This window comes from Pseudopodoces humilis, chromosome 6 (genome assembly GCF_049639895.1).
Source record: "Pseudopodoces humilis isolate 2021_Gansu_Grassland_sample_001 chromosome 6, ASM4963989v1, whole genome shotgun sequence".
NCBI lineage: Eukaryota > Metazoa > Chordata > Aves > Passeriformes > Paridae > Pseudopodoces > Pseudopodoces humilis.
This window is the reverse complement of record NC_142205.1, coordinates 65,686,019-65,701,692: the sequence shown is the minus strand read 5'-3', so window position 1 is coordinate 65,701,692 and position 15,674 is coordinate 65,686,019. Positions and strand designations below refer to the sequence as shown.

The following is a 15,674-nucleotide window of genomic DNA, read 5'->3' as shown; positions in this document are numbered from 1 at the left end:
TTTGATTGAGCACAAAGTATGAGCTGGAAAGTTTATTTTTATATCTGAGAAACCAAAAAAAAACTTTTCAAATACAGAAATATTATTTAATGGTTATCCATAGTATAAGTTGTTAGGCGTAATGACTTATTAACTTAAAAATAATCTTTAAAATTGATGAAATATGTACTGGTTTTAAATCTTTGCTTGAATATATTTTAAAATTGCACAACATTATTTTTTTTCATTAAAAAAAACGTCTTCTGTGAAATCATATTGTCTGCATTTTCCAGCCTTTAATCAGTAACACCCTGCTGTTACTGTTGGCCTCTTTTGTGGAGGAGATCAAACTGGGATTCTCTCCAGAAATGTAACTCCTTAACCTTTACAGAATTCCTTAACTGGCTAGAGGGCAATTTGTCGTCTTCTCCCTTTACAGAACCGAAAGAGCTGCCTCTGCTGCCCCGCAGAATGATGACAGCAATCAGGCCACATCCAGCCTCAAAAGAATCCTGGAAAGTATCTTGCTAGTAACTTTATGTTCTGTTTTGGGGGTGCAAAAGAACGTCCTGGACTTGCTCTCTCAATGCTTTTCTCAATATTTATATGAAATCAGAGAGATTCTTCTGGAAGGTTCTATCTTCTAGTCAGATGCTGAGCTTCTCTTTAAAAATCTGCATACATTCCAAAATTTTATTTATTATGGAACTGATGCAATGTAAATGACAAAGTTTTATTTCTTTTTTCATGAAAGGCCTTAAAGCTGAGAATCCAATTCTCCAAGTTTAAGAATGTGTTTTTAGTTACTCAATCAGCTGCTGTTTTCAGGGCTCTTTAACTATTCCTCTCTGTTCTGAGCATCCATTTTCAGTGACAAAAAGAAGAAAACTGGATGCCTGAACCAGTAAATATCCAAAGATATGCACAGCACCACTATGGGGTGCTTGTCAAAAAGGGTGCCAGAGCTACTAAGATCCATGAGCTTTGAAGTATTTGTGTATTAAATTATTTTTAAAAGCATTTTAAAAATAACATCTACATGTAACGCATGCGGCAATATTCTAAATGTTTCAAATAACACTTCAGGGAAAAAACAGGAGTATTTTAGAGTTCACTGTGAAATGGAAACTAGTGTATAATCTAAACAATATGATTGCACCTTGCCCTTCCAGCGATCTCCAGTAAATCCATGGCCTGACCTCATCGGTTACCAATCAGAAAACATAACACTAAGCTACAATATGACTTTATGGCATACCTTGTCACTGATTTATTACAATAATGAAGGTCTGTTATGCATCTTGACATAACTGGGCATTAATAAAAGCAGAGTTGCATTAGCTCTGCCTTTATAGATGTTTCTGGAATGTATCGGTATTATTTTGGCATGCTGGTTTAAATTGAAGAGATGTGCTCTGCTGTACTGCAGTTGAATTTTTTCTTCCTATAAACCACTTGTGCTTAAGAGAGCTCCAACTCAACATAAGTTGCAGTGGTTTGTGCAGCAGGTACCAGATATTACAAGGAGTTTTAAGTAAGTTTATGTTCCAAATTAACAGAATCATTCCTTTTTCCCTGTATATATCATGGTAGTCTCCTTCAACACAGCCTGGAATTTTCATATCACTTTCCTGATTGGCAATAGGCTGATCTGGTTTCTCTTCTTAATAATCTTCCTGATAAATCCCAGACTTCTTTCTCAATAAACTACTGAATATTAACAGGCAGTCACACAGTTGTTCTAGGCACATTAGATATGTACACATAATTTACAGATTAAAGCACTTGAGATTGTCCCGAGGAGTAAATGAGGCTGTATCTTGCTAATTTAAAAATGTAATTACATCTGCATAAAGTACACTGTGACTTTAATGTTCAACTCAACGTACATGTTTTCCTGTTGAAGTCAAAGGTGGTGTAATCAGGTAAGACAGCAGCAACAGTCAATAAAAAGTCCTTTAATTCATTTTGGCCACGTTCTGGTTGTGCATCTGACTCTTCAACCTGGCTACAAACAGTTGTCCCATGTTTTACCTGGGCTGTGCCAGGAATGTGCTGGAAGCCCTGCCACAGTGTGTGCCAGGGACAGTAGACAGTAAATATATAAGTTTATGTTGTTTGGAACCTGAAAACTGCAGATTAATGCATGGATTGCTGTGGCAAGTTCACCAGCAAAGAAGCAAAAATAATTTTCTGACTAGCCGTAGCTAGAAAAAAAATGATTATATCATTTGCCACTACCTGGAATGGATGACAAGTAAGCACCAAAGAGCTGCCCAAGTTCTTAACTTACAGATGATTATGAACAGATAAAATATTTGAGAGGTAAAGAAGACAAGGTTTAAAGATAAATATAATGACAAAACATAAGGGTTCTTTGGTGCAGAAAGTGCAGATACTGTGCTTGATTTCCTGAAGACCTCTTGTTTAGTAACTTTCATCTCACCAACTTTGGGCTGATCTGCCAGCACCTAAACTCCCTTGTCATAACAGCTGCTGCCAGACAGCAGAACCCATGGCATCTGACCCTGAATAGAAACATTTTCAAATCTTACAGTGCAATTGCTCCAGTGAAAACTAGAGCTAGTGGCCACTCCAGCAGTTTTTCATAACAAGAAAGAAGGCAATTCTTGAACTGTCTAACACAAATCTGATGCTGCTCCAGTGGAAAACACTACAGGAGTTCTGGTCCTCATTTTGTAAGCTTCCACTGCAGATTTTCTGTAATTACCAAACATTTCTGTGTGACCTCAAGCCTCACAGATTTTTATTGACAACTTGCAAAGAATGCAATAAGATGTCTGTTATTTCTGTAAGCCCCAGGGCTTATGACAGATAGAGAGAGCGCATTTGATGCTCTCCCTTGCTGAAAGTTGTTCTTTCTTTTTGTTAGCAGATAAATATACAATAAACTATAACCTTGTCACAAGTGTTCTCAGAGCTGATCACATTTCTCTTCTTGTTTATCTTGAATTACCAGATTTTTTTGTAAATGAAACACTAATCCAGTGATGAAACAATTTCATTTCCCTTTCTTTTTCCCTACAAAAATTACTTTTTTAAAATTGAATGTAATGTAGTATATTGTAGATGAAGTACAAAATTCAGGTCCTCAAATAATATACTTTCTCTTTGTGAAAGCGTGACTTTAACCTTCTTTTAATCCACTACTTTTATCTGCAAGTCATGTGTTACGTTCTACACTGGATTTTGCATAAAAGCTTTAATCAAAAGAGAAGTGTTGTCTGCTTGTTTTCCTACTGCAGAACTTCCTAGGATTCCTGCCTACGTGTCTTCATTCTCTAATAGGAATATGCCTTTGCTGAGACTGGTCTAAAGTCACGGGAGGCAAATTTCATTGGAGTCGGCTTTCTGATTTTCTGATATTCCTGATAATGACATCTGTGTCTGTATGTATCCTAGCTCTCCATTTCCTGCTACTTTTCCAAAATAGAAAACTCAGTTAGAAAAATGAGTAATGTCTTTTCCTTGATACGAAAACTACAACTTTCCTGAGAACAGTTCAGTTGTGACAGACACTGTTAAACAGCTACATGGGATGGGTAACTCACCAATATGCAAAATGACTAAGGAAAAACATCATTTTTGGTTAACCACTAAAGCCTGTGACAGCGCACAGCTCTGTGCAGGTTTGCCAAGCTGTCAGGAATCAGGGAAGCTGGAGGATGCTGTCTTTCCTTGCATCACTTTGCATCACTCCCTCACCTCTGACACCGTGGCACCATTTGCACTTTCCAAAAAACCAAACAAACAAAAAAACCCAAACAAAAACCACTCAAAAAAAAAAAGTACAAAAAAAACCAACACAAACCTCTTTGAAGTCTGACATATGCAGACACAAACAGGCATCTAAAACAGATAAAGAGATAAGGGAGGGTAAGCAACTTGTCCCCTCAAAGGAAGACATTCCTCTGTGCATCCTATATGAGCAATTCTGTCTCAAGAACTCTCTGTGTCCTTGGAATTCTTCCTGCACTGTTATTTCCAGGAAGAACAATCAATTTTATAGTGGACAGAAGCTTCTGAAAAGCCTGAATTTTTGGCAGCAGTATCAAAGAACAGTCTTGCAAATTCTATTCCCATTGCTGACTTCCAAACTACTCCAAAAATCCTCCCTTTGTGTATATACATTCTGTCTGTACTTTTCTTCTCTCCTTATAAAATCACATACACAGTTTTGAACTGACCCTCATGAAATTGTCAGCAGGTTTGTTCGTTTTTTTTTTAATTTTGAACAGAATTTGTACAATGCATATGAGGAAAAAATATTCTACTTTTCACACCAGAGAGGGCTTGGAATATATAACCCTGCCAGCTGCCAGTCACAAGTCACACAATTCTATCTTCAGAAATGGATGTTCTTAACATAGCTTTGCTTCCATTTTCAGAGAAATCCATGTGCAGCTTCACATTCTATTGGTTTTGATAGCGTGTGCTGTGTGTGCTTGCTGACCCAAGCAAACACTGTATTCGTCATTTAATGCCAGAAGTTTTTCTGCAGTCTGCAAATGGTCTCCGCAGCTTTTCCCATCATGTTAGCAAGCTTTTATTAGTTAATCTGAGTTATTTATTAGTTAACTGAGAAGACTGCTGTTACAGAAGAGCGCTGTGGAGTTACTACACGGATGACCACAGAACTTGCAATGCCCTCTAGCGTTTCTTGCCCAGAAATTAAAATTTAAGTGAAGTTTTGTTAGCAAGCTTGGTTAGTTGCACTTCTAAGCCCCTCCGTGGATACTGAAAACAAACCCATTGTAAATACAGCCACACCATGAAACACAGATCCTCTGTAAGACTGAAGGCAAACAAATAGCTGAGATTTCAGAGAACAGAAGAAATTAAAGACGCACTGAAGTTTGATTAGAATTGCATTATCTCAGAGACAGGGAGAGCACCCCATCCTAAACCAGCACTCTATGACTGCCCTAAATTTTATGTGTGCACACAGCGAGAAACAGTCCTGATGCTGGAAGACAACAATCAAGCCAAGACATGACACAATGTATTTACAAAGTTCTCTCCCAAAACGGCAGAAATCATAAAAGCTGCATGAACATCAGGATTTCGTCATCTAGCTAGCAACTATCTAAGAAATAACAATTATTTTTGGAGCAGTGAGTGCTTTGATTAGACATGCAGCACAGCAGTAGCAATGTGTCATTACAGCACTGTGCCCAAGCTAAACAGCTTTGATCGTGCTTTTATGTTCAAACAACTCTCTCACGCATATCACCCCTGTTCTGAAAGGTTCTGGCTTGGTAGCTGAGATCTCCCCACCCTCCTGCTGTGTGCACTCAGGAAGATATGTCCCTGGTATCTCTTAGATTCCCAGTCAGCAATTTCTTAGTTCTGCTTCATTAATCTGAAGAAAAATCCATTATTAGTTGGTTTTCATACTTCAAACACATCAAAACACAACAGAAAAAAAGTTCCAAAACACTGTTGCGGCAAACTACTCATTTGTGAGAGTTTACCTAGTTGTTTGTTTCTTCACTTTATGAATGTGCTGATGTCTATCCCAGGAATGTGTCAGCTTTATAATTTTTTTTTACTTCACAAGAAATGATACACAATTCATTTTAAAAGAGCAACATAAGCAAAACAGTAGCACAAAAAGTGCTGCTTGTGGGACGAAGTGATCATAATGTTACCATCAATCACTGAGGAGGAATGAATGGGGAAGTTTTTCAGAAATAAATACATGATGCCTAGAAATTGAATTCTCAGGGATTCATCCTCAGGCACTTAACTGCACATTGATTTTGACACGTTTCAGGCAGCTGAAGTCCTTTCAGGATACAGGGATTAACCTCAACTATGCTTTTATTTCTGAGCACCACAAGGAAGCCCAGAAATAATTAGAAACAAAGAAAAAGAGTGGTGAAGTTCACTTTTATCTGGAGTTTCTCATCATCCTCAAATCTAAACCAGCTGAGGAAAAGCCTAGAAATCATATTTTAATCAATAACTCCTTACACATATCCAGAATGTTTAAGCTAGAAGAACTTTTTCTAAAAGTCCCTAAAAACTGGTAAATAATGGATAAAAATTTAGAGGGAAGAAAGGTCTGCAAGGAAAAGGAGCAAAAGCATTAATAATAGAAATAGTGATAAGGTTATTTCTTTATCTGACCTCAAACTGATACTGTGAAAGCCACCGATTTATCTGTACGTCAGTAATCTCAAAGTGAGAGTTTGGAACTGATCGTAAAAACTTTGATCAGCACCAGGTGGTGCTGTTTTGCTTTTTTAAAACTTTGTAGCTTGGTAAAATATTTACATTTTAAATAATCACCTCTGATGAAAACAAAATTAGTGAGAAGAGTGTCTATTTTCTCATGCTGCAAATTAGTTGTGGCTGCTTTTGGTGTTATGCATTTATGTATTTAAGAAGCAGAGGATTCCCAACACACCTGACAAGAAAATTAAAAAAGTCTTTAGCCTTTAAAATAATCCTACTTCTCTCACAATTAAACTAGTTTTATAAACTGTTTAATCCATAGAAATTCTACATATGCTTCTCTCAGATTCTCACACAATAAAAGAAAATTCATGTTAATCCAAAAGTGCTGTTTTGTGAGGTGGCACGTATAAAGTGCGGGTATTTGCTTGTAAATTTTTAAATTACAGACAGGCTGTTCCAAAGCAATGCACCAAAGTCTGTGCCTCCAGAAACTCAGACAAGTCCAGAAGCTGGGGATAAGAGGGAGAGATTTAAAATCAATACTATAAAATAAATCTGGGGTTAAAGTTCAAAGATTTTTTTTTATTATTATTATTTAGCATGTTTGCCACATACACTTTGCCCAGATGTTCATATAAAACGTAAGTTTCCCCTTTTTATGGTTCTGATCTGATATTTCTCACCAGAGCACATGGCCACAAACTGTATTTATAGACAAGTTTACAAGAACTTTATCAGCTTCAGTTTAACAAAGTCTAATCATGTTTTATCAGTCTTTGCAATATATCAGTCATAATAATTTTTAGGGTGGTGTTTTCAATTAGATTTAGGTTTCTCATTGGTACAAAAACTGTCTTAGAGGATGTAATAAGAATCCAGCAAGTTATTTTAAAGGCCATGAAGTAGCCACGTGTTGCCAACCTATCCCCACTGTTCTGCAAACTGAAGATTCTTTGCAGAACTGAAAGATTGATATTAAATGAGTGACATCATCCTATGCTGCTATTCAGCTTATCACTTACTCCTTGGATTAATGGTTTCCCCATGGACTGTAAATTCGTATTTCCAGGGGTTCCTGTACTGCTGACTTCACCAGTTTGCCTTTGTGGCTGCTTTTGAAGAGAACCCAGAACTGCAGGAGATTTGTTTGACAAATAAACTGGATTTTCTCTCTTGCTGCTGCAAGGCTGGACTGAAGGCAGAGCCTGGAATGCACAGAATGCTTAGTGCCCCTGCAGCCTGAGAAGAAGAGATCTTTAAACTCACTGTAGAAGAGCTGTTCATTCTTCTCTCTGCAGTGCAGTGCTGATGTAACACAAGGAAGGTAACAGAACAGCTTGGGGAACCCAGCTGTGTCCATACAGACACAAAGCAAGGAGCTATTCTTTAAGGGATGCAGTAACACCAAAATCTGTGTTTGGGGCTTTTTCATATGCTGCTCGCCTCAATGAGAATAAAAGCAAACCCAGAGGTGGATGTCCATATCTGATTAGAATAAAGGGAAATCCAGAGGTGGATGTCCATATCTGCTTATGTCAGAAGTGAAAATTAGAGTGTTGTCTCCGCCTTTTAGAATTTTTACAATTGTTTGTAGACAAGAGGCAGAGCCTGGAAACATCCCCTTGGAAAAATACCCTACCAATCCCACTCCTCAGTCTTTCAAACATGACAACAGACAGGCAGTAGCAGCCTGAGCCTGCATCTTCTGGTGAGGGACAGCCTACCCTGTTATCCAAGTACAGCAATACCCACACCACAGAACTGCCATCAGTGTCCACTGTTAACCAGCAGAAGATCAAGTCATACCAGAAATAAACCACTGTAGATTTGAGGAATGCTTCTAGATAGAATGGCAGAACAGGAAAGTAACCTTGTACCCTAACAAACATTTGCCGTGGTCCTTACTTTGGGAATTGAATACATAAAGTACAGTGTCCCTTACTTATAGGTATGATCAAACAGAAAAAAAAAAATTTAAAAATTTAAAAATTAAAAAAAATAGGGACTTTTTTCCTTTAATTGAAGGAATGAAGTCTTTCCCTAAACATTTCAACTCTCCCCATCATTATGACTCCTGACATAAATGACGCATCATACATACGAAGTAATAAACTGATTTCCATCTCGGGCAGCCCATGAATGCTGGTTAATCTTTGATCCCTGGGCACACTAAAATTCACCAGCCAAGTCAAGGAGATTAAAAGTGTTTGAATCTTGCAAAAGTAGCTTTACAACCTCTTTTAGTCTTTTCCAAAAGTGGATTATGACTCAAAAACTTCTGACCTTGTCAGCATAGGAAATAGTTGCATAATCTGTTAGAGCCTAACATCTGCTGGAGAAAAAAAACCAGCATAATTTCAGAAAGAGGAGTATGTCATTAACACAGCATCATAGTATTTTGCTGTTTCTTTTTTTCTTCTACATCAGCAACAGCAGAATTGTTACAAGGCAGAAGGGTTTTCATAAGGCAGTTCAGCAGGCAGCAAAAGTACCACAATTAGAAGGGGAGCCCAGGTATGCTATTGTCACTTCGTAGGCAGGGTGTCTCATAAAATTCTCTATTGTTGTCATTTCTGTGTGTTTAAACTGGTTGAATTTCCTCCTTCACCAATCTCTAATGGCTTGGTTTTCTCTGCATTGCAGGATTTTATGATCTTTCTCTAACTGCACGTATTGGATTCAGAAAAATGTGCTGTAGCACCATGTTCTCATCTGTGTACAAACACAAGAGCTTTAAATGGAATAGTGACCTTCTTTTCAGGTGGCTGAAAATCTTGCAGAAAATACAATGTAATTGCACTTTGTATTTTAGTGAAACTGCAATCTATAAAACTAAAAATAAATTCTTATAAATGTCAAAGGCTAGGGTATCTGTAGAAGTTGTTACAGGATTAATGCTAGCTCAAACCCCCGTCTTTTAACTTTAAAAGCTTATGTGCAACTAAGGTAATGTAAATATATTCAGGGAAAAAATATAGGACTCTGCAAGTATCCACTGTATCACTTTTGACTCTCTGCTCCTCTTTCATTTTCCAATTGTGTCATCCATAAATATTGAGTCTAGGCATACTAAATATGGTAGAAGTTGTAATTCACACCTAGAAAAACATTCTATTGGATTTTAAAATTAGTAATTTGGCCTGTTTATCAGCAGTGTGGTGCTTTGTGATCTTCCATTTCATAAGCTACACAAAACCTAAGTCACCTTCTCTCATTTTGTCACATTTTGAGGGTCTCTATACTTGTATTTACATGTTCTAGTTTTGCTGAGTTGTAAGCAATTCTAATAAAGATGTTCACAATCAATTTAAGCCCATGCAAAAGTAAAATACTAGTAGCAGATGATAGTACCATTAAATTCAGCATTATTTCACTAGTTTAAGAAACACAAAAGAAAAAAAGAGTCTCCCAGTGAAAAGGAACCCAGGGAAAAGGAAAAGCTGACAAGGATCTTGGAAAGGCCTTCTGGACACACAGGGTGATTTTGATGGTAATGTTAGGGGATTTTGTTCTTTTCTACCATCAAATTCTATACCAGGATGTGGGGCTTGTGTTGTCCTAAGTGAACTGGGAAAACACACCCCTGTTGTGTACAAATTGAACATCTCTGCTCCCTCAGGGCATAGAAAAGGTACAAAGGTTGAAATATGGATGGTGCCTAAGTGTTTTTCTAAGGTAATGATGACACGACCACCATGAATTTTGCATCAGCTTTCTGAAATCAAGATGTGGGTATTGCAAAAAGTTATTTGCTCAGTGCCAACTGTGGAAGCATTATGCTGATCTTGATCCTGTGCATACCAATCTCCTCCAGTCACTGCTACTTAGACACAAAATCCTGGTGTACATTCAACTTCCCTGGCACCCTGGTGCTGAAGATTTTATGGTCATAATTGTTACCTCTGCTTGCTGTTGCTCAACTCAATGGATGATGGTGGTTCCTCATCTTTGACAGAAGTAGGATTCAGAGGGGATTGTACTTCCCTTAAAATTTCATGCTGGTAACAAAGAAAAGAAGATAAAATTTTCAGAAAAGGAAAAAATGTTAAGACACCTAAATATTCGAGTCATATTACTTGGTGAGAATCCCACCCACAGACTCATGGAAATTCTGCATTCACCCTCTCCAAACTGAGTTGTTTCCACTGCCTACTCAAGCCAAAGTCTCCCAAAAAGCTGAAGCTTTTGCTCCATGTGGTGTCCACCATCCCACGGAGTTTGGTGCCAAAATATTCAGTGGTTTCCAGTTTGCTATCCATTGTGTATCATGCCAGTGGTCCCCCTCTTAATGGTCTTTCTGGGAAACTACTGCATTGCTGTGCTGCTGTAATTACCTCAGGCACAATGTCTGAGGGAAACTAAAATCCATGGTTTTTATAACAGATTGCAAGACTTTATTAGCTATTGATCTTATGTCAGCTGTTGGAAAAAACCTGGAGGAGATGACCACATCTTGAAAAATTCTCATCATTAGAGAAAACTGATCTCATAAAAGGGAGAAGAGAAAATAAATTATGGCAGTTCCCAGGAAAGAATAAAAACGGTGAAGAGATGGGTTTTATACATTCACGTCCCTGTTCATTCAATATACTGCATCAGAATTTTACATTTGGGAACCCAGTACAGAGTCCTGTGATCACCTGAAACCACTTGTATCTAAAATTTTGTGAAAGAGGGAACCAAAGACTGGATTGGATTTTGTGGGATTGGTAATTATCCATATTGTTATTTATGGAAAGAGGATCGACTGGGTAATTCACTGCTTTGACCGACAGGAAAATACATGGGGAAAAACTATTTTCTCACATAGCGGGAGCTGGATAAGAAGCTCTGGGGGGAGGAAATAAAAAAATCCACGGCCGCAGCTAGTAACTGCTTTGCTGCGTTTACCAGCAAGCCGGGCTTTCAGGGATTCAGCTCCGCGACAGACAGCATCCCGTGCCGCAGCGCGGTCCCGGCAGGAGCGGGCGCGCTTCCCCCGCGCCCCGCGGCGCGGCGCCGCTGGGTCCCGGGCGGGGCCGGCCGGGCTCGGGGGCTCCGGGGCTCCCACCTGCCCTCGGCCGCCGCAGTGCCATGCGGGGCTGCCGCCCGCGATGTTCGGGACGGGCAGGTACAGCATCCCGCGGCCCGTCACCAGGAACCTGGAGGACCTGGACTCGGTGCAGAGCGTCCTGCTGCACAGGTCAGTGTCGGGGACGGGGCGCGGCCGCCCGGGATGGCTTTGCCGAGCTCGGGATGCTCCGGTACCCCTGCCCCTCCGCAGGGCAGGACCCGCCGGGACGAGGGACGAGGGTCCCCGGCGAGCTCCCCTGTGGTCCCGGCGGCAGGAAGGGACATGGGCTGTGAGCCGGGGCTGCCTCGGGGAGCACGGCAAGGCAAGGGGAGGGAAGGGGCGGCTGCCGGAGGGGATCCGAAGCGCCCTGGGACTTCCCTCCCTCCTTCCTGGAGAAGGGGAGGACGTGCAGGTGAGGGGAGCGACGGGGCTACGCCCGGGACTCTTACATGTGCAGAGAAAAGTGCTGATGCTCTGGTACGGACTGATGCTGTTGCATCCATGCCATAAGCGTTTTGAACCCTTCTCTAAGGGGAGGGGATAATGCATTCTAACGCGCACACAAATCCGAGAGGGATGGGAAAGAAATCCCTAAGTGGATGTGCAGGAGGCGGCACGCTGTATGCGAAGCAGCTGCTTTTCCTCCTGCATTCACCATCCCTAACGTGCGATTTTCCACGGTATCCCCCGACAAAGACACCTCGACAATAGGATCTTGCCCAGTAGGCCCGTGCAGGACTCTGAAAGCCACCCTAAATGGCATTTTCCATGTGCTAGCTGACAGCCGCAGAGAATTTACAGAGAAAAACGCATCCCATTCAGCAGAATCCAAGAGAAGCTCATCTCCAGTTCTGCTAAGTGTCAGTTTCCTGTTTCTCAGCCACGCTGGTTTATTTCCAGCTGCACAGAAAAAGCGCACGGGCACTTCGAGTGCCAGCTCCAAGCAGCTCTTGCTATGGAAACTAACAAGCGGTTATTAACTCCAGCTCAAGGCGTCAGACGGAGCAGCCGTGTGAAATCCATTCCTGTGAGCACTAGGGATGCAAATACAGAGCACAGCAAGGAGGATCAGCCTGCTCCGGCACGGCACTCTGAGGCTGCTTTATGCACAATAAGTGTGCTTGTATGCCAACATGACACCGTGAACTTTTCAGTGACTTCACAGAAAATGTTCTATTTCAGAGATGGATTAAAAACATGCTGCCCCGTGGTATTGCTTACGTGAATATATTCTGAGTGGAATAAGGCTACTCATGCCTGCAACATTTGCATGTTGACTGCAAATAATGGTTTTCTTTCATGCCTGACATGCTTGCTATGCATAGCAGGTGATCCTAAAAAAAAACATTTAAAACATTTAGGGTGAAGTAAAAGCAGTAGGAAAAAAAAAATTAAAATTACAGCTCCTTTTCATTCTGGAGAGAATTCTTAACTCTCCAAGAGTGTTTTTCAAAAGAATGAGATGGGTTGTACTACTCTTCACGGGTTGTACTATTCTTCAAGGCTGTCTTCGTGTCGATTTTGTGTTCCTCTGAAATACCTTCTGTGGTCAGAGTTGACACAGAAAGCTCAAGAAGTCAGAATATTCTTTCTATTTCATTTATTGAGTACTAGAGGGTTTGCTCACAAAAATTCTGCTCCTTTGGTGCCAGAGGTCGCCTCCATTCTCCATGGAGTCTGTTTATATGTAAAAATCCCAACTAAAATGACAGCCCAGTGTCACTCTTCAATTCATGCCACTTTGCTGTGGGTGGTCTCTACACAGTCCTGTCAGAGGAGTTGTGAGCAGAAGATTCTGTCATCACAGTCTTACATGGTGTTATGGAAAACTTATAATCAAAAAAATCTTAACTACTAAGGGATCCCTGTGAAATATATATATTTTCCTTTAAGAAAGACTTGGGCAGGGGAGGGGAAAGTTGCATTGCTGACATTAATTTTACAAAAGAGGGAATTATTTCTGACATATTTTGCTCATGCTGTGCACTGGAGGAATAAAAAACCCCAGGAATCAATAGCTGGAATATAATGTCACTCATATTTTTATGTGGGGGCTGTTTTTTCTTTTTCAATAAAGCAGGTGTAAGCAAGAAACACAACTGAAAAAACAAAGAGATGAAACAATTTTCCTCTTAGTTTTATCTGCTTGTAACGTATCACATTTTATCAGTGTATCATTTGTGTCCGTCCAGTTGTTGATAGTGCCTTCCTAGAAATATTAAGTGATCTGAAACCAAGGAGAAAGTAAAAAAATGAAACATTAACAAGTTACTTAGGGCCTTCTTACCTCATTATCACTAATGAAGAGCTGTAATTTGAAGCATGGAACCAGTGTGTCCTATACCCTGTCTTCTTTTAACTTCAGTCTCCTCCTGAATAAAGGCATAGATCAAGGCAGGCTGTTATTTTTAAAGCACAACAGCTTCTGAAACAGGTTAAGGAAAAAAAAAAAGTAACAAGAAACTCTTGTTCAGGAAATAAATTCCTACACGTGGATTTAGTTCTTTGCAGGAACAGCTAATCAGTTGTTCAGACAACCTTCAGGCTTTAATTATCCACTCCTAAGTGCTCATTACCCAGTTGTCCACAGTGAGGGTGAGAAGTGCTATTGATGCCAGTGATGCCCCCTGGAAGATTTTTTACCATCTGCATGTTAAAAACAGTAACTTGGCATAGAAGGCTCATGGATTCCTTAGTGAGGAGCATCAGCCCCAGCTACTCGGATTAAGTGTAAAGTGTCTGCCAGAAGACAAATTATTTCAAGTCTTGTTCTAATATTTATGCACAAGAAATGAGAGGCTTTCCTCTCAAGAGGGATTGTGTGAGAAAATCTGTGTCTTCACTAAAATAAGATCCTGCTGTGTGAGATATATCCTGCAATCTTTAATTGTTCCCACAGCAGCAAAAATTCCACATTCATTGCAGCGAAGTCTTTAGGTGGCTCCCAGCTACTCCTCTCAGAGGACCAAAGCCTTCCATCATCCTTCCACTCATAATATACTGATTCCTATAAAATAGCAAGTGGTGTAAGACCATTGCCTCCTTGAAAGAGAGCCTGTATTTCTCACTTAGTGAGCAAACAACTGGAACCAATTAATCAACTCTTGAACTCAGTGAAATTTAACTAACACAGCACCATCTGGTACCACAGCACCACTTCTCTACAGAAACACTTCAGTGTGCTGAAGTGTGTATTAAAAGTGCTTGCAAATGTAAGCACAATTAGGGAGGGTGGGACAGTATATCTCACCTACTTTCAAATGAAACCATAGTAGAACAAACTTTTTTCTTTAGGGAATGTTTCTGTCTCCCTCTCTGGATAGGTTTGTAGTCTTGATAACCATACAAGAATAATTTATCTGTGAAATCAGGTCTTGTACAGGGACTTCAGAATGGCCACAGAACTTAATATAGGTATTTTTACTCCAGTTGAAGCCTTAATTACATGGATGTGAGTCCGAAACATTTCTATCTGCTAATTCACTTGAAATCACACCTACTAATATACGCTTCCCTAACGCAGTTTCAAGTACTGGAATCTCATACCAGGATTCTGTCACTCCTCCATAGCGTTCCAGCGCTATAAAACCTCACTGCTGAAGCTGTGCAAATATCCCACTGAGCAGAGATTCAATCCAGCACATTGAAAATGTTCCAACAATTACTCTCCATCCCTTTCCCTACTCACCACGTGTGTCCTGATGGGTTTACTGACACAGCTACAAGGCAAGTTGTCTGCAGGGCTGCCATAGGTCTTGTTTTTCATGATTGTGAATAATTTAAGTCCTGAAAACTGAGCAAGGCTTTTTTTTTTTTTTTTTTTTGTCTCTCTCGACTGTGCATGATTTTACACGTGAAAATTTATTTTAAGGTATTTTAAAATATGCACGGGCTATTTTAAGGTACCTTGTTTGGGTGTGTCACATCCTTGTTTCTCCTGAACCGCACTGCTCTGCTGACAAACCTAAGGAGAAGCTACTTTAATTTCTCACAGCTCGTTTAATATAATAGCACATAAAATAAAGCACAGAGGCATCCCATTGCTTACCAGTTGACCCAAGAATCACTTTTTACCTCGTGTTTGCCCCTCCTGATCTGTGTTTGTTTACAACGCTCTGAGCCTCACCCCAGGACTCCCGAGTTTCACTAAGGGTGTCCTTTATGGGACGGGTGCTGGGACCTTAGAATCAGGCAACTAAATAAAGTCTGGTTCTCCATGATGCGCTTCTGTTGAGCCAGGGAAAGTCGTTCGAGGGCTGGGGGAACTAAGCACATGGAAATTTCCACTACAATGGAGGATTTATCCCCGCGGACGGATGGCAGCGCGGCCTCCCACGGCCGGGCCCTCGCGCTTCCCGCCGTTTCCATGGCGCGCGGCGGCGCCGGCCAATGGGAGGGCGCGGCGCGCGTCACGTGCCCCGCCTGGCGCGCGGCTGTC

At 40.5% G+C, this 15,674-nt stretch overlaps 1 long non-coding RNA gene across 1 annotated transcript in view; it reads right to left on the bottom strand.

The window, feature by feature from the left end:
• Positions 1 to 13,601, bottom strand: part of LOC148184215 (uncharacterized) — a 28,480-nt gene extending 14,879 nt beyond the window's left edge. Inside the window, exons 1-2 of the long non-coding RNA XR_015772803.1 lie at positions 13,524 to 13,601; positions 10,084 to 10,181 (exon numbers count right to left, since the gene is read on the bottom strand). This is a non-coding gene — a long non-coding RNA (uncharacterized LOC148184215). The remainder of the gene's footprint in view (positions 1 to 10,083; positions 10,182 to 13,523) is intronic.
• Positions 13,602 to 15,674: the final 2,073 nt, after the last annotated feature.